Below are 10,074 nucleotides of genomic sequence, written 5' to 3' on the forward strand. Positions count from 1 at the left end.
AGGGGGGCTCATAGGTAAAAAAACATATCACAACATCCAACTAGGTCACATGGATTTTCCGAAAACATGGAATATGATATACGGGGCAAGTCGAAGGCTTGCTCGTGCAACCAGTGGGAATAAATAATGATGTTACACCAGATGATCACACTGTCGATGTGGAGGATACAATGGAGAGGGGATGCCATGCACTTATGGCAAAACTCTGGGAAAGAGGAAATGACACTTTCTACCGCGCAATCCAACCCGAACATGAGTGCGTGGAGGGTATTTTCAATTGTTTGTGTTTGAAGCAGAAGAAACACATGACATGGACAATGATCCATGATGATTGATTTATAATGTTGATTGAAACATGCATGAAAGGGAAAGAACGAGGATAAAACTCACTACACATGACTACTTGGGAGAAACATGTGAGATGTAGTTGAGAAGGGTCAGTTGATTATGTTGGGGAACGTAGCAGAAATTCAAAAAATTTCCTACGAATCACCAAGATCTATCTATGGAGAGACCAGCAACGAGTAGAAAGAGAGTGCATCTACATACCCTTGTAGATCGCTAAGCGGAAGCGTTCAAGTGAACGGGGTTGATGGAGTCGTACTCGTCGTGATTCAGATCACCGATGATCCTAGTGCCGAACGGACGGCACCTCCGCGTTCAACACACGTACAACTCGACGATGTCTCCCACGCCTTGATCCAGCAAGGAGAGAGGGAGAGGTTGAGGAAGACTCCATCCATCAGCAGCACAACGGCGTGGTGGTGATGGAGGAGCGTGGCAATCCTGCAGGGCTTCGCCAAGCACCTACGGGAGAGGAGGAGGTGTCACGGGAGGGAGGGAGGCGCCAAGGGCTCAGGTCTGGATGCCCTCCCTTCCCTCCACTATATATAGGGGCAAGGGAGAGGGGGGAGGCGCAGCCTTGCCCCTTCCTCCAAGGAAGGGGTGCGGCTAAGAGGGGGGGAGGAGTCCATCCTCCCCAAGGCACCTCGGAGGTGCCTTCCCCCTTGAGGACTCTTCCCTCTAGGGTTCCCTAGGCGCATGGGCCTCTTGGGGCTGGTGCCCTTGGCCCATGTAGGCCAAGGCGCACCCCTACAGCCCATGTGCCCCCCCGGGGCAGGTGGCCCCACCCGGTGGGCCCCCGGGACCCTTCCGGTGGTCCTGGTACAATACCGATGACCCCGAAACTTGTCCCGATGGCCGAAACAGGACTTCCTATATATAAATCTTTACCTCCGGACCATTCCGGAACTCCTCGTGACGTCCGGGATCTCATCCGGGACTCCGAACAACATTCGGTAACCACATACAAACTTCCTTTATAACCCTAGCGTCATCGAACCTTAAGTGTGTAGACCCTACGGGTTCGGGAGACATGTAGTCATGACCGAGATGTTCCCCGGTCAATAACCAACAGCGGGATCTGGATACCCATGTTGGCTCCCACATGTTCCACGATGATCTCATCGGATGAACCACGATGTCAAGGACTCAATCAATCCCGTATACAATTCCCTTTGTCTAGCGGTATGGTACTTGCCCGAGATTCGATCGTCGGTATACCGATACCTTGTTCAATCTCGTTACCGGCAAGTCTCTTTACTCGTTCCGTAACACATCATCCCGTGATCAACCCCTTGGTCACATTGTGCACATTATGATGATGTCCTACCGAGTGGGCCCAGAGATACCTCTCCGTTTACACGGAGTGACAAAATTCCAATCTCGATTCGTGCCAACCCAACAGACACTTTCAGAGATACCCGTAGTGTACCTTTATAGCCACCCAGTTACGTTGTGACGTTTGGCACACCCAAAGCACTCCTACGGTATCCGGGAGTTGCACAATCTCATGGTCTAAGGAAATGATACTTGACATTAGAAAAGCTTTAGCATACGAACTACATGATCTTGTGCTAGGCTTAGGATTGGGTCTTTGTCCATCACATCATTCTCCTAATGATGTGATCCCGTTATCAACGACATCCAATGTCCATGGCCAGGAAACCGTAACCATCTATTGATCAACGAGCTAGTCAACTAGAGGCTTACTAGGGACATGGTGTTGTCTATGTATCCACACATGTATCTGAGTTTCCTATCAATACAATTCTAGCATGGATAATAAACGATTATCATGAACAAGGAAATATAATAATAATCAATTTATTATTGCCTCTAGGGCATATTTCCAACAGTCTCCCACTTGCACTAGAGTCAATAATCTAGTTCACATCGATATGTGATTAACACTCAAGGTCACATCCCCATGTGACTAATACCCAAAGAGTTTACTAGAGTCAATAATCTAGTTCACATTTACCATGTGATTAACACTCGATGAGTTCTGGGTTTGATCATGTTATGCTTGTGAGAGAGGTTATAGTCAACGGGTCTGAACCTTTCAGATCCGTGTGTGCTTTATAAATCTCTATGTCATCTCCTAGATGCAGCTACCACGTTCTATTTGGAGCTATTCCAAATAACTATTCTACTTGGAGCTATTCTAAATTGTTGCTCCATTATACGTATCCGGTATCTCTACTCAGAGCTATCCGGACAGGTGTTAAGCTTGCATCGACGTAACCCTTTACGACGAACTCTTTTACCACCTCCATAATTGAGAAAATTCCTTAGTCCACTAGTTACTAAGGATAACTTTGACCGCTGTCCTGTGATCCATTCTTGGATCACTCTTGTACCCCTTGACTGACTCATGGTAAAGCACACTTCAGGTGCGGTACACAGCATAGCATACTGTAGAGCCTATGTCTTAAGCATAGGGGACGACCTTCGTTCCTTTCTCTCTATTCTGCCATGGTCGAGCTTTAAGTCTTAACTTCATACCTTACAACTCAGGCAAGAACTCATTCTTTGACTGATCCATCTTGAACACCTTCAAGATCACGTCAAGGCATGTGCTCATTTGAAAGTACTATTAAGCGTTTTGATCTATCCTTATAGATCTTGATGCTCAATGTTCAAGTAGCTTAATCCAGGTTTTCTATTGAAAACACTTTCCAAATAACCCTATATGCTTTCCAGAAATTCTACGTCATTTCTGATCATTCATATGTCAACAACATATACTCATCAGAAATTCTATAGTGCTCCCACTCACTTCTTTGGAAATACAAGTTTCTCATAAACTTTGTATACACCCAAAATCTTTGATCATCATCAAAGCATACATTCCAACTCCGAGATGCTCACTTCAGTCCTCAGAAGGATTGCTGGAGCTTTGCATACTTATTAGCATATTTCAGGATAGACAAAACCTTCCGGTTGTATCACATACAACCTTTCCTCAAGAATCGTCGAGGAAACAATGTTTTGACACCCTATCTGCAAGATTTCATAAATAATGCAGTAATTGCTAATATAATTCCAACAGACTCTTAGCATCGCTACGAGTGAGAAAGTCTCATCGTAGTCAACTCCTTGAACTTGTCGAAAAACATCTTAACGACAAGTCGAGCTTTCTCAATGGTGACACTTACCATTATTGTCTGTCTTCCTTTCAAAATCCATATGTACCTAACAGCCTTACGACCATCAAGTAGTTCTTCCAAAGTCTACACTTTGTTTTCATACATGGATCCTCTCTCGGGTTTTATGGCCTTGAGCCATTTATCAGAATCCGGGCCCACCATCGCTTCTCCATAGCTCGTAGGTTCATTGTTGTCTAGCAACATGACTTCCAAGACAGGATTACTGTACCACTCTGAAGTAGTACGTATCCTTGTCACCCTACGAGGTACGGCAGTGACTTGATCCGAAACTTCATGATCACTATCATAAGCTTCTACTTCAATTGGTGTAGGTGCCACATGAACAACTTCCTGTGCCCTGCTACACACTGGTTGAAGTGATGGTTCAATAACCTCATCAAGTCTCCACCATCCTCCCACTCAATTCTTTCGAGAGAAACCTTTCCTCGAGAAAGGACCCAATTCTAGAAACAATTCATATTGCTTTCGGATCTGAATTAGGAGGTATACCCAACTGTTTTGGGTGTCCTATGAAGATGTACTTTATCCGCTTTGGGTTCGAGCTTAATCCTGAAACTTTTTCACATAAGCGTCGCAGCCCCAAACCTTTAAGAAACGACAACTTAGGTTTCTCTAAACCATAATTCATACGGTGTCATCTCATCGGAATTACGTGGTGCCCTATTTAAAGTGAATGTGGTTGTCTTTAATGCCTAACCCATAAACTATCGTGGCAGTTCGATAAGAGACATCATGGTATGCATCATATCCAATAGGGTCAACTATGATGTTCGGACACACCATCACACTATGGTGCTCCAGGCGGTATTAATTGTGAAACAATTTCCACAATGTCTTAATTGTGTGCCAAAACTCGTAACTCAGATACTCATCTCTATGATCATATCATAGACATTTTATCCTCTTGTCACAATGATCTTCTACTTCACTCTGAAATTACTTGAACCATTCAATAATTCAGACTTGTGTTTCATCAAGTAAATATTCTCAACATCTACTCGAATCATCTGTGAAGTAAGAACATAACGATATTCACTGCATGCCTCAGCACTCATTGGACTGCACACATCAAAATGTGTTGCTTCCAACAAGTTGCTATCTTGTTCCATCTTACTGAAAACGAGGCTTTTCAGTCATCTTGCCCATGTGGTATGATTTGCATGTCCCAAGTGATTCAAAATCAAGTGAGTCAAAACGGTCCATTTGCATGGAGTTTCTTCATGCATATACTCCAATAGACATGGTTCGCATGTCTCAAACTTTTCAAAAACGAGTGAGCCCAAAGATCCATCAATATGGAGCTTCTTCATGCGTTTTATACCGATATGACTTACGTGGCAGTGCCACAAGTAGGTGGTACTATCATTACTGTCTTTTGGCGTGAACATGTGTATCACTACGATCGAGATTTAATAAACCATTCATTTTAGGTGTAAGACCATTGAAGGTATTATTCAAATAAACAGAGTAACCATTATTCTCCTTAAATGAATAACCGTATTGCGATAGACGTAATCCAATCATGTCTATGCTCAACGCAAACACCAAATAACAATTATTTAGGTTTAACACCAATCTCTTTGGTAGAGGGAGCGTGCGATGCTTGATCATATCAAGCTTGGAAAAACTTCCAACACATATCGTCAGCTCACCTTTAGCTAGTCTCCGTTTATTCCGTAGCCTTTTGTTTCGAGTTACTAACACTTAGCAACCGAACCGGTATCTAATACCCTGGTGCTACTAGGAGTACTAGCAAAGTACACATTAACACAATGTATATCCAATATACTTCTATCGACCTTGCCAGCCTTCTTATCTACCAAGTATCTAGGGTAATTCTGCTCTAGTGGTTGTTCCCCTTATTACAGAAGCACTTAGTCTCGGGTTTGGGTTTTACCTTGGGTTTCTTCACTAGAGCAGCAGCTGATTTGCCGTTTCATGAAGTATCCCTTCTTGCCCTTGCCCTTCTTGAAACAAGTGGTTTCACCAACCATCAACAATTGATGCTCCTTCTTGATTTCTACTTTCGCGGTGTCAAACATCGCGAATACCTCAAGGATCATCATATCTATCCCTGATATGTTATAGTTCATCACGAAGCTCTAACAGCTTGGTGGCAATGACTTTGGAGAACCATCACTGTCTTATCTGGAAGATCAACTCCCACTCGATTCAAATGATTGTTGTACTCAGACAATCTGAGCACAAGCTCAACAATTGAGCTTTTCTCCTTAGTTTGCAGGTTAAGAAAGTCATCGGAGGTTTTATACCTCTTGACATGGGCACGAGCCTGAAATCCCGATTTCAGCCCTCAAAACATCTCATATGTTTCGCGATGTTTCAAAAACATCTTTGGTGCCTCAACTCTAAACCGTTTAACTGAACTATCACGTAGTTATCAAAACGTGTATGTCAGATGTTCGCAACAACCACAGACAACGTTCGAGGTTTAGCACACTGAGCGGTGCATTAAGGACATAAGCCTTCTATGAAGCAATGAGGACAATCCTCAGTTTACGGACCTAGTCCGCATAATTGCTACTATCAACTTTCAACTAATTTTTCTCTAGGAACATATCTAAACAGTAGAACTATAGCGTGAGCTACAACATAATTTGCAAAAACCTTTTGACTATGTTCAGGATAATTAAGTTCATCTTATGAACTCCCACTCAGATAGACATCCCTCTAGTCATCTAAGTGATTACATGATCCGAGTCAAACTAGGCCGTGTCCGATCATCACGTGAGACGGACTAGTCATCATCGGTGAACATCTTCATGTTGATCGTATCTTCTATACGACTCATGTTCGACCTTTCGGTCTCCGTGTTCCGAGGCCATGTCTGTACATGCTAGGCTCGTCAAGTTAACCCTAAGTGTTTCGCGTGTGTAAATCTGTCTTACACCCGTTGTATGTGAACGTTAGAATCTAACACCTGATCATCACGTGGTGCTTCGAAACACGAACTGTCGCAACGGTGCACAGTTAGGGGAGAACACTTCTTGAAATTGTTGTAAGGGATCATCTTATTTACTACCGTCGTTCTAAGCAAATAAGATGTATAAACATGATAAACATCACATGCAATCAAATAGTGACATGATATGGCCATCATCACTTTGCTCCTTTTGATCTCCATCTTCGGGGCTCCATGATCATCATCGTCACCGGCATGACACCATGATCTCCATCATCATGATCTCCATCATCGTGTCTTCATGAAGTTGCCTCGCCAACTATTACTTCTACTACTATGGCTAACGGTTAGCAATAAAGTAAAGTAATTACATGACGTTTAAGTTGACACGCAGGTCACAAATAAATTAAGACAACTCCTATGGCTCCTGCCGGTTGTCATACTCATCGACATGCAAGTCGTGATTCCTATTACAAGAACATGATCAATCTCATACATCACATATATCATTCATCACATCCTTTTTTTGGCCATATCACATCACATAGCATACCCTGCAAAAACAAGTTAGACGTCCTCTAATTGTTGTTTGCATGTTTTACGTGGCTGCTATGGGTTTCTAGCAAGAACGTTTCTTACCTACGCATGAACCACAACGTGATATGCCAATTGCTATTTACCCTTCATAAGGACCCTTTTCATCGAATCCGATCCGACTAAAGTGGGAGAGACAGACACCCGCCAGCCACCTTATGCAACTAGTGCATGTTTGTCGGTGGAACCGGTCTCACGTAAGCGTACGTGTAAGGTTGGTCCGGGCCGCTTCATCCCACGATGCCGCTGAATCAAGATAAGACTAGTAACGGCAAGCATATTGAACAATATCGACGCCCACAACTACTTTGTGTTCTACTCGTGCAAAGAATCTACGCAATAGACCTAGCTCATGATGCCACTGTTGGGGAACGTAGCAGAAATTCAAAAATTTTCCTACGAATCACCAAGATCTATCTATGGAGAGACCAGCAACGAGTAGAAAGAGAGTGCATCTACATACCCTTGTAGATCGCTAAGCGGAAGCGTTCAAGTGAACGGGGTTGATGGAGTCGTACTTGTCGTGATTCAGATCACCGATGATCCTAGTGCCGAACGGACGGCACCTCCGCGTTCAACACACGTACAGCTCGACGATGTCTCCCACGCCTTGATCCAGCAAGGAGAGAGGGAGAGGTTGAGGAAGACTCCATCCATCAGCAGCACAACGGCGTGGTGGTGATGGAGGAGCGTGGCAATCCTGCAGGGCTTCGCCAAGCACCTACGGGAGAGGAGGAGGTGTCACGGGAGGGAGGGAGGCGCCAAGGGCTCAGGTCTGGATGCCCTCCCTTCCCTCCACTATATATAGGGGCAGGGGAGAGGGGGGAGGCGCAGCCTTGCCCCTTCCTCCAAGGAAGGGGTGCGGCTAAGAGGGGGGGAGGAGTCCATCCTCCCCAAGGCACCTCGGAGGTGCCTTCCCCCTTGAGGACTCTTCCCTCTAGGGTTCCCTAGGCGCATGGGCCTCTTGGGGCTGGTGCCCTTGGCCCATGTAGGCCAATGCGCACCCCCTACAGCCCATGTGGCCCCCCGGGGCAGGTGGCCCCACCCGGTGGGCCCCCGGGACCCTTCCGGTGGTCCCGGTACAATACCGATGACCCCGAAACTTGTCCCGATGGCCGAAACAGGACTTCCTATATATAAATCTTTACCTCCGGACCATTTCGGAACTCCTCGTGACGTCCGGGATCTCATCCGGGACTCCGAACAACATTCGTTAACCACATACAAACTTCCTTTATAACCCTAGCGTCATCGAACCTTAAGTGTGTAGACCCTACGGGTTCGGGAGACATGTAGTCATGACCGAGATGTTCCCCGGTCAATAACCAACAGCGGGATCTGGATACCCATGTTGGCTCCCACATGTTCCACGATGATCTCATCGGATGAACCACGATGTCAAGGACTCAATCAATCCCGTATACAATTCCCTTTGTCTAGCGGTATGGTACTTGCCCGAGATTCGATCGTCGGTATACCGATACCTTGTTCAATCTCGTTACCGGCAAGTCTCTTTACTCGTTCCGTAACACATCATCCCGTGATCAACCCCTTGGTCACATTGTGCACATTATGATGATGTCCTACCGAGTGGGCCCAGAGATACCTCTCCGTTTACACGGAGTGACAAAATCCCAATCTCGATTCGTGCCAACCCAACAGACAATTTCAGAGATACCCGTAGTGTACCTTTATAGCCACCCAGTTACGTTGTGACGTTTGGCACACCCAAAGCACTCCTACGGTATCCGGGAGTTGCACAATCTCATGGTCTAAGGAAATGATACTTGACATTAGAAAAGCTTTAGCATACGAACTACATGATCTTGTGCTAGGCTTAGGATTGGGTCTTGTCCATCACATCATTCTCCTAATGATGTGATCCCGTTATCAACGACATCCAATGTCCATGGCCAGGAAACCGTAACCATCTATTGATCAACGAGCTAGTCAACTAGAGGCTTACTAGGGACATGGTGTTGTCTATGTATCCACACATGTATCTGAGTTTCCTATCAATACAATTCTAGCATGGATAATAAACGATTATCATGAACAAGGAAATATAATAATAGTCAATTTATTATTGCCTCTAGGGCATATTTCCAACAGATTATGTAAATGCCATAAAATGAATATGTGTAGTGGACATGCCTTGTCAGGAAGGCGTGCAATGTCATCCGTTGACACAAATTTTTACCACCTTCTCCCAAATGTCTCAAACATCAGCTCCACGCACAAGTTGTACTCTCACGTCACCGACACATGGGTCCCACACCGCCCCATTCCTCGTGAGTGGAAGGGCATCTATGCATGCGACACGTGTAGGAGCAACCAATTTCAATCCAGAATGGTACACCTTACCACTGGCAAATGGGCCCTACCAACCTGCTTCTTTCTTTCTTACGGCGAATGCGATGAGGCTACAAATAGGAGGAAGGAGGAAAGCAATGAAGCAAACCATATGGATCCCAAAAGAAACCCGCACCGCTCCTACCCCACCTACGAAAACCTATACAAAATCTCATCCCTCCCTCGGCACCATCGCCGCCGTTTGAGATGTAAAACCATCCATGTAGCAAGGATGGCATATGTGTGTCGCTCCACCAAAGAGCAAGCTCCTCCATCGTTGAACCAGATCCAATTGATGAAGGTTGATCATTTGCTCTGAATTCTTGCTCTGCAAAAGGGCAATCTCCTCCGTCACCGAGCTAGATCCAATCCAGGAAGATTGATTGTTTGCGCAGAAAATCTTGCTATGTCAAAGGGAAAGCTCCTCCGTCGCTGAGTCAGATCCAGATGGGGAAGGTTGGTCGTTTGCGCAGAAAATCTCGCTCTGCCAAAGCGCAAGCTTCTTCATCGCCGAGCCAGATCCAATAGAGGAAGGTTGATCTTTTGTGTAGAAGTCTCGCTCTGCCAAAGGTAAGCTCTTCCATCTGAGCCAGATCTAATCGATAAAGGTTGATCGTTTGCGCAGAAGTCTTGCTCTATTAAAGGGTAAGCTCCTTCGTCGTCGAGCCAGATCCAATCGAGGAAGATTGATCTCCC

This window comes from Triticum dicoccoides, chromosome 1B, assembly GCF_002162155.2.
Source record: "Triticum dicoccoides isolate Atlit2015 ecotype Zavitan chromosome 1B, WEW_v2.0, whole genome shotgun sequence".
NCBI classification, from domain to species: domain Eukaryota; kingdom Viridiplantae; phylum Streptophyta; class Magnoliopsida; order Poales; family Poaceae; genus Triticum; species Triticum dicoccoides.